Raw genomic sequence first — 16,503 nt, 5'->3', positions numbered from 1 at the left:
GAAATAGTTGCATCCTTTCCAGTCTTGCTTCTGAGAAGCTTTGTTAGGTGGGACCAGAAGAGAGTGGGGTCTAGGGCTAGATTTGCCCCACCATCAAGGCAACACTCTCTGGGTGTACTGCCCAGTGTCAAGTGAGAAAATGATGAGAATTTTCGTTTTGGTTGTGGAAAGATACATTTTTAAATTTTATTTTTAAACCACTTTATTGAGGTAGGATTGGCAGCAAGAGAAATCATTCCCCTCTCTCTTCAAGCCATGGGTAGGCCCTCTCATTATTCCAGAGACTCTTACCTTAGCTTATCTCTTCCTCATACCCAGGCATTTATTACTCAGCTGAAGACTCAGGGGGACCCTCCCGAGGTATCTCTTGACTCCCAGCTCCTCCTCCTTATTCAAGGGCTTCACGTATATTCTCCCTCCTTGCGATGTAGCTTGTAAACAGTCATGAGGCAGTGCCCAGGTGCAGCTGTAGGGAGCACCCTGTGTCCGGTTTCTCAGAGCTCACTGTCCTTTGCTGCCTTATGTTCACGGTCCTAACGCTTATTGTTTTATGTGTTTTGTGCTGGTTTTTCACTGTTTCACATGTGAGGGTAAGTCCTGGCCTTCTAGTCCATCTCTGCCTGAAACCAGAGTTCAAACGCCACAGACTTTTTCTCATAAAAATAGTGGTTCCTTTTTGCTTTCTAAACTTGCCTCATTTGGTGAAATGTAATGTGATTACCTTCTGAGAAGAATTTGGGAGGTTCTGGAGGTATCTGATGACTTCTATCTGTTACCTGGTTTGGAACCAGGCAGAAGGGGCCAAGTGAGAATCAAGGAAATAACTTTATAGATGCTAAAACTACATCAGAGAGGATACTTTGGACACCAGGCTGAGGCTCAGTATCCTATTCCTTTTGGCTAGTTTGAAGCAAAGCAGCTGGAAGACCATAGTTGTCTGTGTCCGCTGGACAGCCTGCCTGTTGGGCGTCTCATGTGGAGGACAGAGGCATGGTGGGGCTGTGGCCAGTTCTGATCCCTGAGAGTTTCAGGAGCAAGAGCTCAGAGGCCAGGTTTACCCCCAACCTTCGTTCTCTTGGAATAACAAAGAGAAGGGACAGCAATTGCCTGGCTTCCTCTTCTGCTTCACCCTTCTCTCCTGGGATATGACACCATATCAGCATTATTTTGGCTGAAATACATGACTGAAAGCCCTGGCTGGGAAGAAGCTGACAATGCTGATCCATTGTCTCCCATGAGAAGTCCAGAGAATGGGCAGCCCACAAACGTGATCAATCAGGGCTCCCTCCCTCTGGGCTCTGCCTTTCTACTTGCCCTTGGGTTCATCCTCAGGCTGATCCTAGTGAGGCTGCAGTAAATAATGCCAGGTGCCATATTCCAACACAGTAGCATCTTGTGGAAGTAGAGGGGAGAGTCTTCCTGGGGTTTTTATTTATTCCTAGCACCTCCCTGGCAGACTTGCCTTCCTGTCTCACTGATTGTGATTGCGTTCGACACTTATCTCTAATTTCATTTACAGCGAAGATAAGGAGTCATCACCCGAAGTACTTACACTGTCATCATCTTACTGATTCATTGATTTATAGATTCATTTATTTTCAATCGACACCAAAGGGTCACATGTGGTTACCAGGGTGGGGCTAGTGAGGCACCTAGGGTGCCAAATGGAAGCGCAGGTTCTTCAGTTGACAGGAACCTGAGGATGAGAGCCTCTTAAAAATTTTGCTACCAAGGCACCCTGTCTGCCTTGCCCCAGTCCTGGCCCTGCAGGACTTTATTTACTGTGGGAAACAAGCATAGGGCCTGACCTCTGCCCTGCAGAGCTTTTGTATAGTTGGCAATCACATACTATAGGCACTAACTGGAAGTACAAATAGAAGCTAAGAATTTAGAGGAGAATATGACTTGAAAAGGAGAGCATTTCAAAATAAACTTTGAAGGAGAAATAAGAACACATAAAACCCACAGAAATCTGAAGGAAACTGGACCAAAGAGAGATGGCTAGGAACCGGGGAGGGCTTGGTCACGAACCTCCCAGGTCTGGGCTTGAGACCAGGAAGCGACATGTGGGAAGAGACTCGAGATGGCTTTTGGGACTCTTCCCAGTTTCCATTATGGATGTGGAGGTGAAATTCAGGTTGTGTGGTTAAGGGTGTGGGTTTTGGTAAAGGAAGGGCAGGAGATTGATGTTGTCTTTTAAAGGAATTTGGTGATGAAGAGAGAGTGACCTGAGGGTGTATGGCCGGGTTGCACAGGGATTCTCTCCACGGGAGAAGTGAGGTTCTGCTTGTGCTCTGGCAATAGGAAAGCTGGCAAGCTGAGACGTAGAGAGTGGAGGTGGGACTCAGGAGGGTCCGAGCAGGAGTCCAGGAGTACGAGATGGGGGATACAACTAAGAGGGAGAAGAACACTTTCAAAATGGTGTTTTCTTCCAGGAGGGGGAAAATGGAGAAAAAGATATTTTAAGCAGAAAGGATGGACATGTGGGTAGGGGAGCAGTGCGCCGTCTGCATTCTCTCCTTCGGATCCTTTCAGTAAAGGAGCAAAGGGCAGAGGTTGGTCAGGTACTTGAGTGAGGGTGCATTTAAAACATGTGCTGGGGGAATGGACCCCAAAATGACTGTTGGACAACTCTGTGGGCCCACTGCAAGTTCACTCATTCAAAGCACTTGATGGGTGCATACTGTACCTCTCAGTTCCCTCATCTGGACCATAAATATAGTCCCCTAATAGTGCCTGCCTCTTAGGATTGTTCTGCAGATGACATGACTTAACTCACTGAAAGCTTTCTCAGCAGTGCCTCGTACTTAGTAAGCACTCAGAGAGTGAAGTTGCTGCTGTTGATGCTGTCTCGCTGTCTCGCATGCCAGGTGCTATGACAGTAAGGGCGATCTTCATCAGAGTTCTTCAGTCCTGTTTTCCAGGGGCCTGTAACAAACTCAGAGGGACAGCAGCATCTGTGGGCAATGGAGGCACCTTAGAACTGAGGATTGGTAGACTGTCACAGGACCATGGGGGTCTGGGGTCAAGTGTGAGCAGCAATGGAGTGTGTGGCTCTCCTGCTCGCCGTTCACTGAATGACACCACTTCACTCTAGGTGAGAAGTCGAGTGACCTTGTTCAAAAAGCAGATTCCCAGCCAGGGAATGGTGGGGGATCGGGAGGCTCAAGGTAGGAGAGGAGACAGCAGGGGCCATAACTCATGGGAAACGAGTCTGTGAGAGTTTGGCCCAGCCAAGAAGTTAGTGTTAAGGAAGGGCTGTGGCCCTAACAAGGAGCTTGACTATAAATTAGGAACGAGGTCAATGCCCATTGTCCAGGTTAGGCACCTACTTACTATAGAGACTGGAATAAGACAGAAGGGGGCTTATTACTGGGTGGGAAGGGGAGGGGACTGACAGCACTTCTTCATGCCAGAAGCTCTACCGAGAGTCCATGGGATCATGGGGGATTAGCCTGGGTTTGAATGTGTGGGGAAACGAAGTTTCAGGAAGTAGCTGTTCAGAATTATTCATTAATGAGCCTTGGGGCGGGCCTTGTTGCCCAGTGCTGTCTGACGTAACTGCTGAAGGTATTTGGGTAGAGTAAGAGCTTTGGAAAATAACCATGTCTAGAATAGAGTTGACTTTATTCTATCCTCTATCTATCTATCTATCTATCTATCTATCTATCTATCTATCTATCTATCTATCGGAGAGAGTGTGAGCACAGGGAGGGGCAGAGAGAGAATCCCCCAACCAGGCCCCATGCTCAGTGCAGAACCTGATGCGGGGTTTGATCCCATGACCGTGAGATCATGACCTGAGGCGAAATCAAGAGTTGATGCTCTACCGACTGACCTCCTCAGATGCCCCGACTTTATTTTTTTAGAAGCCTTTTCCCCCTCCTCAGTTATTTAGTATGAAAGGTAGCTTCATTATTGTCCAGGTGCCCAATCTATAATGTGGGAGTCATCCTTGACTCTTCTGTGGTTGTCATACTTCAAGCCCAATATATGGAGCCTGATACTTGCTCTTTTTTCTGTCATGTTCCAAAGCCATAGGTAATAGGTTTCTTAGTCACTTTGCAGGTGTCACTGGTCTCCACTAACTTGTCAAAATATAAAAGATCAACTTATATAACATTATTCAGAATCATGTGCCAGCTACCTCCAGATTAAAGATTATAAGGATTTATCCCAGTTGCAATTAATGACCATGCACCCTTTACCTAGTTCTCCCCATTTCGACAAATCTGTTTGACCTAGCTTCCCATCTGAGGACTTAGCTAGTTTCTGAGAGCACAACCCAATATGAGAAGAGGGCAGTGCCTTTGAGAATCGCTCTTCCAGATGGTGAGCCCAGGGTATAGGCAAGAGGGTAAATAAGGATGTAAGCTCCAAACGACCAGTTTGGTAGGCTGTGGTATTAACTTCTTACACAGAAGTCACTTAGAGCTTCACAGATGTGAAAGACTCAGAATGAAACATACCCACAAAAGAGCAAAGATACAGAATTGATGGTGGGTGGGCAGGAGGAAAAATGTGAGCAGAGCAATGAAGACAGGAATGCCTGCAGGAAACTTGAAGAAGAGTAGGTCTGAGCAGGGATCTAGAGAGAGGGAAGTTCAGGGAAGCCAGTTTGGACCGGGTCGTGAAGCACATTAAATCCCAAGCTAAGTGTATTCCCAAGCGTATGGGAATGGAAATGAGATCTGGAAGGAAGAGCTTTGCTGGGAACAGGGGGGGGGGGAGGGGGGGGGAGGGGGGAGTGGCATCTGTCACAAAGCAATGTCTTAAATTGTTTTAAGTGATGGTGTTTAAGATGCTTTAGACTTAGGATGCTAATTTTTTTTAATTCGATTTGCCAACATATAACACCCAGTGCTCATCACAACATATGTCCTCCTTAAGGGCCTAGGATGCTATCATCATAGACTAGGCCTAGGGTAATGAAGGCCTGAGCCTGGTTTGTGGCCATGGAAAATCATTCTACAAACATTTATTAGGTATCTATTTTTTTAAAGATTTTATTTATTTATTCATGAGAGACACAGAAAGAGGGAGGCAGAGACACAGGCAGAGGGAGAAGCAGGTTCCCTTCAGGGACCTGATAAGGGACTTGATCCCAGAACTCCAGGATCACGCCCCGGGCCGAAGGCAGGTGCTAAACCGCTGAGCCACCCTGGGATCCTAACATTTTAATTTCTTAAGAAAGGGACCTTCTTTTTCTTTTCTTTTTATTTTTTTTAACTTCCTAGGAAATTTAAAAAAAAATAGTCAAGGATGGACCACTGAGAGTACAAATCAAACAAAACCACAAGCTTTTAACATTTTGTGAAAGTTTCACTAAACCAAGAATTCCCATATTAGCCATATGCTGAATCAAGTTTGTTTCTAATTGTGTACTAAATTGTAACTTTCTGCTACCACTAGATGTCACAAAGATTCAGTTTTTAAGAGCCCTACCTCTTGAAGCTTTAAAAGATTTCTTTTTTTTTGTGCAGAAATAAGGTTTTCTAGTATTCACAAGTATAATGAGCCTTAAAATTAGTATTATGAAATAATTTAAATATGCACAAGAGCACACAGAATAATACAAGCAATATCTTTTACTCCAACTCAGATTTAACATATGTTATTTATTATTTATTCTATTTGACAGGTTTTTTAAAATAAAATCTTACTTAGAGTTGATGTGGTTTGTCCTCCTCCACCCCATCCCACCCTCTCATTTCTTTTGCCCACAGATAACCATTATCATAAGATCAGCAGATGTACTTTCCAGCTATACACCCCTGATATTTTCAGACAAAAGTTTACGTATTTATCCAAAAATAGCGTAGATTTTGGGTGAGATTTTAACTTCATGTTAAATGGCATCATGATGTTAAATGCAGTCATTCTGCAACTTGCTTTTTCTCACTCAGCATTATATTTTCAAGATTTATCCCTGCCGATCCATGTGTATCTCACGTATTTCAACTGCTGTATAATATACTGTTGCACCTACTCACTTACTGGCAACTGTTTACACTGTTTTAAATGCTTTATTTTTTTATACGGGCATCCTGTACACATCTCGCTGGGCAAATGTGTGCATCTGAGGAAATTTCGAAGGGTCTGCGTACCGCCCCTTGACTGTCAAGGGTAAATTCTGTCCTAGTAAAGCCCAGAAATGTCAGGCCACCTCCCCAGAGAATGTATCAAGAACCATGTCCCCAGTGCTCTGGCCACGGTGTCCCATTGAAACAGGTGAGAGCCGACGGGTGAGAGTTTCTCCAGGGCGGTGGTTCTGGAACAGGAGCATGCATCGGAATCTGCTGGAAGCTTCTTCAAATGCACCCCGAGCTCCCTGGCAGTGCTGCTGCCCAACAATCACACGCTAGATGACACATGCTTGGGCAGCCGAGGCCAGCCTGTGCTCTTCCCAGTGTCCCCTCCCCAGCTCCCAGACAATGCCGGGTGGCTTTCCGAAGTGGCCACGTGAGTTGCCTGCATGCTCCTACTGGCGGGGCAGGGGGGCTCCCCTTGTGCCATTTACTTTCCAGTCACTAGTAACGTCACCTTGAACGTGTCTGGCCATCACAGCTGCCTAATATGGTAGCTCCTTGACGGTCAGCTCGTGGTCGCCCTGATTATTAGTGAGGTTGCAAGCTTTTTCGTGTTTATGAGACAATGGGCTCGCTCTTCTGGGAATTGTGTGTTCATATTATTTGCTTCCATTCGCTATTGATTTGTTTGTCTTTTTCTTATTGACTTTCTTTGTTGGTTATATGTGTTGGGAAATCTCTCAGGTGGTGGGTTGTCTTTTAACTTGGTTTATGGTGTTTATTGTTGGGCCAAAATGTTATGTTTTTCTTTCAGTTAAATGAACCACTCTTTTCCCGCTTATTTTTTGTGCTTTAAAAAAATATATATCCTAAGAAATTAATGAAACATTACTCATTCCAGACTGATTGAAAGAATCATCTTTAAAAATTATTTTCAAAAAGAGTTTTCAAATTAATTTCTCTCAAGTATAGTTAGTAATCAAACTGGCAACCGAAAAAATAAGGTAAAGCATGATTTTACCATTTGTATTGAATAATAAAAACAATTCTAGTTTTCATTACTTGTACTTGGTGATAATGTAGACATGATATTTAAAGTGCTAAGAACGAACCGATTGCAACCTAAATATCACAACATACTTCTCCTCCAGCTAATGTGTTTGGCCTTTTAATTTAATGATTAAACACTTTCTTCAAGGAGATAGGAAGAAGAGCTTTTTGGTCAGAAGACTCCAAAGTCTAATTAATTAGCACAGGAGACGTTACCAGGTGGGAGGTGTGCAGCGAGTGACTTTCAGCACAGCGAGGCTGATGATGGTGGGCAGATGCGATTTTATGAGTCGTAAGAAAGGCTGACTCACTTCAAAATATCTCCCTGGGCTCCCCCTGGCTAGAGCAATATCAATTAAATATTTATTTGCATCAACACTATTTTGAAATTCAGTTAACTGCCATGTGATGGCTTATTCGTTGTGTGCCACGCATGGTATGCAAAAAAATACTTAGCACTATGTCTAATCCCTCCATAAGGTAGATATTATTTCCATTTTACAGAAGCCAAAATAGATGTTTAGGGAGTTATTTAAGCTTCTGAGGTTCTCACAGCTGATCAGTTGAGAGAACTGATAGGCAAACCCAGATTTTTCTGGCTTTAAAATTGTTCTCAGTACCACTGTGTTCTGTAGGTATCATTAGTTATTCGTATTTTAGGGTAAAGTAGCCTCAGCCATTTTTGCTAAACCATGAAACTAGTGGAATTGGATATGCTAGGGGAATAGCTGTGCAGGTGGGCTGGTGCTGGAGGCTTTGGACTTGGCCATAACACCTTCTGAGAGCCTGAAGAGCTGGTACCTTCAGACAGCCCCAGGGCGGGGGTGGTGGGCAACCAGACGAGAAGAAGTTCACATGCTCTGCCCCTTTTTCCTGGGTAGTGCTTCCCCCCCACCCCCCAGTTTTAATTTCTTATAAATTACTCGAGAATTTTGTAAAAGTATAAATTCTAATTCCTAAATCAAGGGCGGAACCCCAGATTCTGCATTTGCTAACAAGTGGGCAGGGGATGCTGAGGCTGCTAGTTTGGGAACCACACTGAATGTCAAGGGCCTAGCTGGTACTTCGGAGTGTGTGGTGGAGGATGTACGGGAGAGGAAAGGAGAAGTGGTTAGCCACTCGGAGGGCAGAGCAGCTGCACAGCAGTTCTGAGGAAGGTGGTGGAGGGCTGCGTGGGTGGGAGGGTGTGTGGGTGGTGGACACAGTGTGGCCGGCAGTGCCTTCGGCTCATACTGTGGATTCTGAGCCCAGGCAGAAAGCGAGCAGTGTCACCTTCTCCTTTATGGCATCTGATGATTGATTCACTGGACACAGAGCTGCAGTGCTCGTGATCCTTATGGCTTCAAAGCCACACTGAGGAGTGGAGTTAGGGATGTGTTTGCTGCATCATCCAAGGACCCTTTGGGAATAGTTCTGGAGCATTCAGTAGCAGGCTTTCTGCAAATGAAGCAAAGAGAGACTCTTTTTCTAAGCTCGGGCAGCAGGAAGCATTAGAGTAGCTGGCAGCAATAAGTAACCACAATTTGTTGGTTATTACTTTTTATTATCTTGAATTAGGAAAAAATACGTATGATACGGCTCCCATTCACATTGCTGGCCGTGAGTTGGCCTAGGTTATTTGACTCAATATTTTTCTACTTTAAAAATACTCAAAGTCATTCTACAGCAAAGCTATTATTAACCAAGTAGAGGATTCCGTGGAAGTATCCACAGTTGGTGATTTCCATCTAAAGACAGTTGGGCTTGTGTAATCCACCCCTGCCTTCCCCGCCACCCCCGCCCCTCAAGGTAAGTCTATGTTCGGAGACAAACTAACCAATCACATGCTGCCCTTCCATCCCACCCAACTTCTTGCTTTGTCCTCTGACACTACTGGCTAGTTTTAAACACACCCACGTTGGCTCCATTTTTACTTCGGTTGGATATTTACCTTGATTAGCGTGTTTGCTTATGTTTAAAATGAGTGCTGTTTATTTAGTGATGACAGCCTTCAGAATATGTATATTTAATATAGAATCCCATATTCATAGAAATCCTCAGAAATTGCTGTATTTATCAGGGTCTGGGACTCTTTTCGTATGTTTATGTTTATAAACAATGCCTACTTTCAACTTTCTGGATGCTCATTAAATACATCCTGACCTGTTGAGCAAGACGTTTACTTGGAAGAGGCCTGGGGAATGCACATAAAAGGCAGTAGTAGTATTTGGAGGGTGGGGGATTAGTGCAGGGCGCTGAGAGCACCCAGTTCTCCAGAGGGCACCAGCACCCATTCACCTGCTAGCAGTGCCTAAGACATCCTGGGAACACACCATGTCATCATGACTCTGCCCTGGCATCTCGCCCACTCCCCCGGGGCCAGAAACTTGGATAACAGCCTGGAGTCCTCCCACCACCCGGCTTCCTACAGCCAGCATGGTATCAGGTCCCGCCTCCGCTTTGGACTATGCCACCCGGTCCCCGATGCCAGGGTGGCTCGACCTCGTCCGCTCCCCACACGACAGCAGCAGCAGCTAGCAAAAACAGTTTTGGTAAAAAGCCTACACATCCATTACACGCCCCATCGCCACACACTTTGCTTGAGAATCTTCCCTGGCTTCCCCCCGCCATCAGGAAAACGTCAGATTGTCCTTGTAGGACCCACAGAGCAATGTGCCACCTGGCCTTGGCCACCTACCACCTCCCGTCTTCCCTCTTAATTGTCCATATTCTGGCCTCACTAACCACTTGAAATGTCATGAAGATTTCCTGCTCTCCCGAGCTTATGGGCTTCAGTAAATGTCCTTCCTGTTGCCTGGAACATTCTCTGCCGGCGTCACGTGGGACATTTGTTCTTGTTATTACTGTGGAGGGCCTACTGTGTTCCTGGCATGCAGTAGGTGTTTACTCTAGGGAATGAATGAGTGGAATGTGAGGGTGGGGGAGTGGGTGCATGTGTGGACCCCTGTATGACTAGGGTGCCCCTGCCCTACCTGTGTGGCCACCGCCGAGACAGCACCCAGCAGGGCATGATGCTTCCCAAACACCCCTTGTCCCCCAGCAGGTCTGCCTCACGGGGAGCCGGCGCAAAGCCTCAACCAAGACTCGGGGCAGTTGTTCTGCTCCAGCCAAGAGGCTGGGCCTCCTACTACGAATCAGCCTTATTTGGCTCCAGAGCCAAGCCTTATGCCCCTCTTTGGAGATCCTGCTCCTTGGTCATCAAATCTGCCAGATTGTACAGTCTTCAGCTCAGGCCTTTCACTTCTCACAGATTTTTCTTCCATAATGAAGACTCAGGAAGATCATTTTTAACTTTGCAAGTGCCAACCTCTTCCTTCTATGGCTTAACAACCTCTCACTGTTGTTTGTTACATTTTCCTCTGTGCTATACGCTCCCTGATGGCAAGAATCATAGCGGGTTTTCTGTGCTCTTAGTATTTCCGGAGACTAGAGCAGTGCCTGGGACATAGTAGGTGCTCAGTAAACAGTTCAGGGAGTGACATGAATGAATACAGGCATGAATGGGGCAAGGCAAATATTTCATTGGTTTTTTTTAAAGAAAAAAATTAGAGTGGTTTTACATTTACAGAATTATTACAAAGATTGTACAGAGTTTCTGTATACCCTGCACCCAGTTTCCCCTGTGATTAACATCCGACAGCGTCCCGGGGTCTTTTTCCTGAGCTCTGTCTGTGGTCTTTCCAGTTGTTTTCCATGCTGGGACTCCGCTTTTCGGTCCTTTGTCCAGGCAGGTGGGTTTCAGGTATGGACTCTGCTGTGCACCTTGTATGACTGTGCCTGCATCTGGGGCCAGGCGGCGGGAGGCACAGCAATGGGGATCATTTCCCACTTTCTTGAGAATCACAGCTCCTCCAACCAGAGGCAGAGATCCCCCTCCCTCAGAACTTTGGGTGCTTGCAGGCTCCCATGGCCAACTTTATCACCACTGAATTATCTGGGAGCTGGAGCTCAAGAGAACAGAAGAAAAGAAAAGACAGAGGATTTCCCTCCACTTTCTCAGAAAAAAGTGCTCTGCAGTCAGAGAAAGAGGGCCCCTCCTGGAGCTTTCTCTGTGTGCCTGAGTGCCCGCAGAGCTTTCTCTTTGGTTTTGCACACCTTTGGGTCCAGGATATGGGATTAAAAAAAATGGGAACCTCACAGCCTTGCCAATGGTACTGTGAATTTTGGGCTTCTCCTCTTTGCCTATTTTTCAGAGTCCTCAAGTAGCTACTCCATGCATGCTGGCCAGGTTTGATGGCTGCACTCAATGCTAGAGGCAGGGTGGAGTATGCTGTGCTTATTCCATCCCATCTGCAACTGCGACCCTGCAAGTCTAATTAACTTTAAAACCTGTATCTCAATAATACATACAGGCACTATACCTACATAAATGTGTGGATATATTTCCTTTGAAAGAAAATACACCATGATAATTATCTATGAATAGGAGGATCATAGTATTTTTTCCTCTCTTTTTCAAATTTTCCCCACAGTTACCATAAATTACACCAGAATAAAACCTAGTAAATGTTAATTTTTTATTTTTTTTAAAGATTGATTTATTTATTTTAGAGAGAGAAAGAGGGGAGGAGGAAAAGAGGGAGAGAGAATCCTAAGCAGACTCCCTGCTGAGTGCTCAGGCCATCATGGGGCTCAATCTCATGACCCTGAGATCATGACCTGAACCAAAATCAAGAGTCAGATGTTCAACCAACCGAGCCACTCAGGTGTCCCTAAATGTTATTTTTTTTTTTAACGAAGCCTATTTAATACAATTGAACATTATAGTTAGAAGTTTATAGCACCATTTAACACAAAACATTTTTCTTTTGTTTCTATATTAGAAACCAGCCCTAGAAAATGCAGAGGTTTGGAATATTCTATTGTTTTCCCCTTTGGGAAACATTTTGCCAGTATCAGATACTATTTTGATGACTATAGATTTTTTTATTTTTTTCAAGATTTTATTTATTTATTCATGAGACACACAGAGAGAGGCAGAGACACAGGCAGAGGGAGAAGCAGGGGAGCCTGATGCGGGACTAGATCCTGGAACTCTGGTATCACGCCCTGAGCCAAAACCAGACAGGCTATAGCTTTCTTTTTTCTTTTTAATTTTTTATTTATTTATGATAATCACACAGAGAGAGAGAGAGGCAGAGACACAGGCAGAGGGAGGAGCAGGCTCCATGCATCGGGAGCCCGATGTGGGATTCGATCCCGGGTCTCCAGGATCGTGCCCCGGGCCAAAGACAGGCGCTAAACTGCTGCGCCACCCAGGGATCCCAGGCTATAGCTTTCTAGTATGTTTTGAAGTTGGAAAATATGAGTCCTCCAACTTTATTTTCCCTTTTCAAGATTTTTCTGGTTATTTGAGTTCCTTTGTAATTCCATATTAATTTTAGGATAAACTTTTACATTTTTGAAGAAGAGGCTGCTGAAATTTTCATAGAGATTGCATTGAATCTGCAGATTACTTTCTGCAGTATGTCATTTTAATATTTCCTAACAATCCATGAATATGAGATGTTTTTTTTTTGTTTTTGTTTTGTTTTTTTTGAGATGTCTTTTCAATAACTTTGGTTTTCTTCATTTCAGCAATGTTTTGTAGTTTCTAGTGTATAAGTCTTGAACCTCCATAGTTAAGTTTCCTAAGTATTTTATTCTTTCTGATGCTATTGTAAATGGAATTTTAATTTCCTTCTCAAATTGTTCATTGGTAGTGTATAGAAATCAACTTATTTTTGCGTATTGACTGTATATATACCCTGAAACTTTGCTGAATTAGTTTATAAGCTCTAATAGTTTATTTCCTGTGGATTCCTTAAGATTTTTTATGTACAGGATCATGTTATCTGCAAATAAATAGCTTTACTTCTTCCTTTTCAATTTCAGTGTCTTTTATTCTTTTTCTTGCTGATTTGCTCTGGCTAGAACATATGCTATAGTGTTGAAGAAAAGTGGTGAAAATAGGCATCCTTGACTTGTTCCTGGTCTTAGTAGAAAAGCTTTCACATAGTTACCATTGAGTATGATGTTAGCTGTGTGTTTTTCATAAATGCCCTTTATCGTGTTGGGCAAGTGTCCTTCTAGTCCAATTTTGTTGAGTATTTTTATCATACAAGAGAATTGTATTTTTCAAATGCTTTTTCTGTATCAAGTAAGTCGTTTGTCCCTCCCCTCCTTTATCCAATCATTTATAGAGTATTACATTGATTTTCAGATTTGAACCATCCTTGCATCCATGGGATAAATCCTCTTCGGTCATGATGCGTAATCCTTTTAATTCATTGCTGAAGTTTATTTGCTATCATTTTGTGGAGGATTATTTCATCTATATCCATAAGAGATATGGGTCTATCATTTTCTTCTGTTATCTTTGTCTGACTTTGGTATCGTTATAATTATAGATGTCCTAATAGAATGAATTAGGAAGTATTGCCTCCTCTTTCATCTTTTGGAAGAGTTTGAAAAGGACTAGTGTTAATTCTTCTTTAATTAAATACTTAGGGGAATTCATCAATGAAGTCATCTGGTCCTGAGATTTTTGTTGGAAGGTTTTTGATTGCTGATTCAGTCTCTTGACCTGTTATAGTTCCTTTTAGATTCTCTATTGATTTTGAGTCATTCATATTGTGTGTGCTTCTAGAAATTTGTTCATTCCATGTAGGTTATCTAATTGGTATGCAGTTGTTCATAGTATTCTCTTATAATCCCTTTTATTTCTGTAAGGTCTGTAGTAATGTCATCACCTCTATTTCTGATTTTAATGAAGTCTTCTTTCTTTGGTATCTTTTGGTCCATTGAGCTAAATGTTTATCAGTTTTGTTGACTTTTTTCCCAAGAACCAAGTCTTCATTTTGTTGATCTTCTTGTCTTTCTATTCTCTATTTCGTTTATCTCTGTTCTAGTCTTGATTATTTTCTTCCTCTGCTAGCTTTGGGTTTAACATGTCCTTTTTCTGTTATTTAGGTATAAAACAGAGTTAACATGTTCTTTTTTGGTCTCAGTTATTTAGGTATAAAACTGAGTTATTGATTTAGGATCTTTTTTTTTTTTTTTTAAGTATAAGCATTTACAGTTGTAAATTTCCCTCTGAGCACTGCTTTTGCCGCATGCCATAAGTCTTGATGTGTTGGGTCTTAATTTTTCTTCACATCAGCGTATTTTCTAATTTTATTTGTGATTTCTTTTTGATCCATTTTTGTCCAAGATTGTGGAGGTTAAGTTTTTTATATTGTAAATTTTCTAGGTTTTCTTCTGTTACTGATTTCTAGCTTCATTCCATTATGGTCAAAGAAGATACTTTGTATGCTATCAATCTTTTCAAATTTATTGAGAGTTTGTCATATGGTCTACCCTGGAGAATGTTCCATGTGCGCTTGAGAAGAATGTATATTCTGTTGTTTGGTGGAGTTTTCTATATATATCAGACAAGTCTAATTGATTATTAGTGTTGTTCAAGTCCTCTGTTTCCTTATTGATCTTCTATATATTTGTACTGTTATTGGAAACAGGATATTGAAATCTCCAGCTATTTCTACCTTCAGTTCTGTGAGTTTTAACTTCATATATTTTGGAACTTTGTTGTTAGGTGTGTTTAAAATGGTTATATCTTCTCAACTAATTGATTTTTTAATTAACAGGTAAAGCCTTTATTTCTATCTTATAATAATTTAAATTCTATTTTGTCTGATATTAGGGGTAGCCACCCTGGGTCTGGTTACTATTTAATTGGAATCTCTTTTTCCATCCTTTCACTTTCAAATTATTTGTAGGTTTGGTTCTAAAGTGAGTCTCCTGTAAGAGTATTTAGTTGGAGTTTTTTTAATTTTTAATCCATTCCACCTTTTAATTGGGAGAGTTTAATCCATTTGAATTTAAAATAATTGTGGATGGGAAAGGACTTCTGCCATTTTGCTGTTCATTTTCTATATGTTGTATTTTTTTGTTCCTCTAATTCTCCATTACTGCCTTTCTTGTGATTGACCTTTTTTCCTCTTGTATGATTTTTATTCTTTTCTTGTTTCTTTTTCTGTATATATTTTAGTTTTTTCCTTAGTGGTTACTCTTTGGATTATAAGTAGCATCTTAAAAACTATCAAGCTTGAATTAAAACCAACATAGTCTCAGTAGTATATGAAAGCACTGCTTCTTTATAGTTCTGCCTCCCCAGCATGTTGTTATTGTCCCAAATTACACATTATATACAGTGTGCCCATTAACAAAGACTTATAATTGGTTCGTACATTTGTCTTTTATTTTATTTTATTTTATTTTATTTTTTTATTTATGATAGTCACAGAAAGAGAGGCAGAGACATAGGCAGAGAGAGAAGCAGGCTCCATGCACCGGGAGCCTGACGTGGGATTCGATCCCGGGTCTTCAGGATCGTGCCCTGGGCCAAAGGCAGGCGCTAAACCACTGCGCCACCCAGGGATCCCCGTACATTTGTCTTTTAAATAAAAAGAGAAGAATTACAAATTTTTAAAAACCACAATAATACTGTGTTTTATATTTACCTATGTACCTATGCATGTACCATTATTCTTTCTTTGTATGGCTTTGAGTTACCCCCTAGTGTTCTCCTGCCTGAAGGCTTTCCTTTAACAGTCTGCATGGGGCATGTCTACTGTGACAAACTCCCTCAGGTTTTATTTATCTGTGTGTCTTAACTTTTCCTTCATTTTTTGAGGAATAGTTTTGTTGGATACAGAATTCTTGATTGACAGGGTCCCCTTCAGTGCTTTAAATCTGTCATCCCATTGCTTTCTAGCATCCACAGTTTCTGAAGAGCAATCACTGTTAATATTATAGAGGATTCCTTGTATGTGTTAAGTTGCTTCTCTCTTGCTGCCTGCAAGATTCGTTGTCTTTTGACAGGTTCACTATAATGTATTTTGTTGTGGATCTCTTTGATTTTTTTCTGCTTGGAGTTTGTTGAGCACCTTGAATGAGTAAAGTGATGTCTCATCACATTTGTAAAGTTTTTAAGTACTATTTCCTCCAGTAGTCTTTCTGCTCTTTTCTCTCTTATCCATCTGGGATCATCATTATGCACATGCTGTTACATTTGATGATATCCCAGATGTCTCTTTGGCTCTGTTCCTTTTTCTTTATTCTTTCCTATTTCTGCTCTTCAGTCTAAGTAATCTTCATTGGCCTGTCTTCATATTCAGTGATTCTTTTGTCTGCCTGAATCTGCTGTTGAACTCCTCTAATGAATTTGTCATTTCTGTTATACTTTGCAGCTCCAAAATTCCTAATTGGTTCATTTTCATAATTTTTGTCATTTTATAGATATTCTCTATTTGGTAAGAATCCATCCTCCAGGTTTCCTTTAGCTTTTTGTCCAGGGTTTCCTTTATATCTTTGGGGATATATAAGACAGTTGACTTAAAGTCTTTTTTTTCTTTTTCACTAAAAAAAAAAAAAAAAAAAAAAA

This window comes from Canis lupus, chromosome 4 (assembly GCF_011100685.1).
Source record: "Canis lupus familiaris isolate Mischka breed German Shepherd chromosome 4, alternate assembly UU_Cfam_GSD_1.0, whole genome shotgun sequence".
In the NCBI taxonomy this organism is placed as follows: domain Eukaryota; kingdom Metazoa; phylum Chordata; class Mammalia; order Carnivora; family Canidae; genus Canis; species Canis lupus.
Note: the sequence above shows the minus strand (reverse complement) of the source record.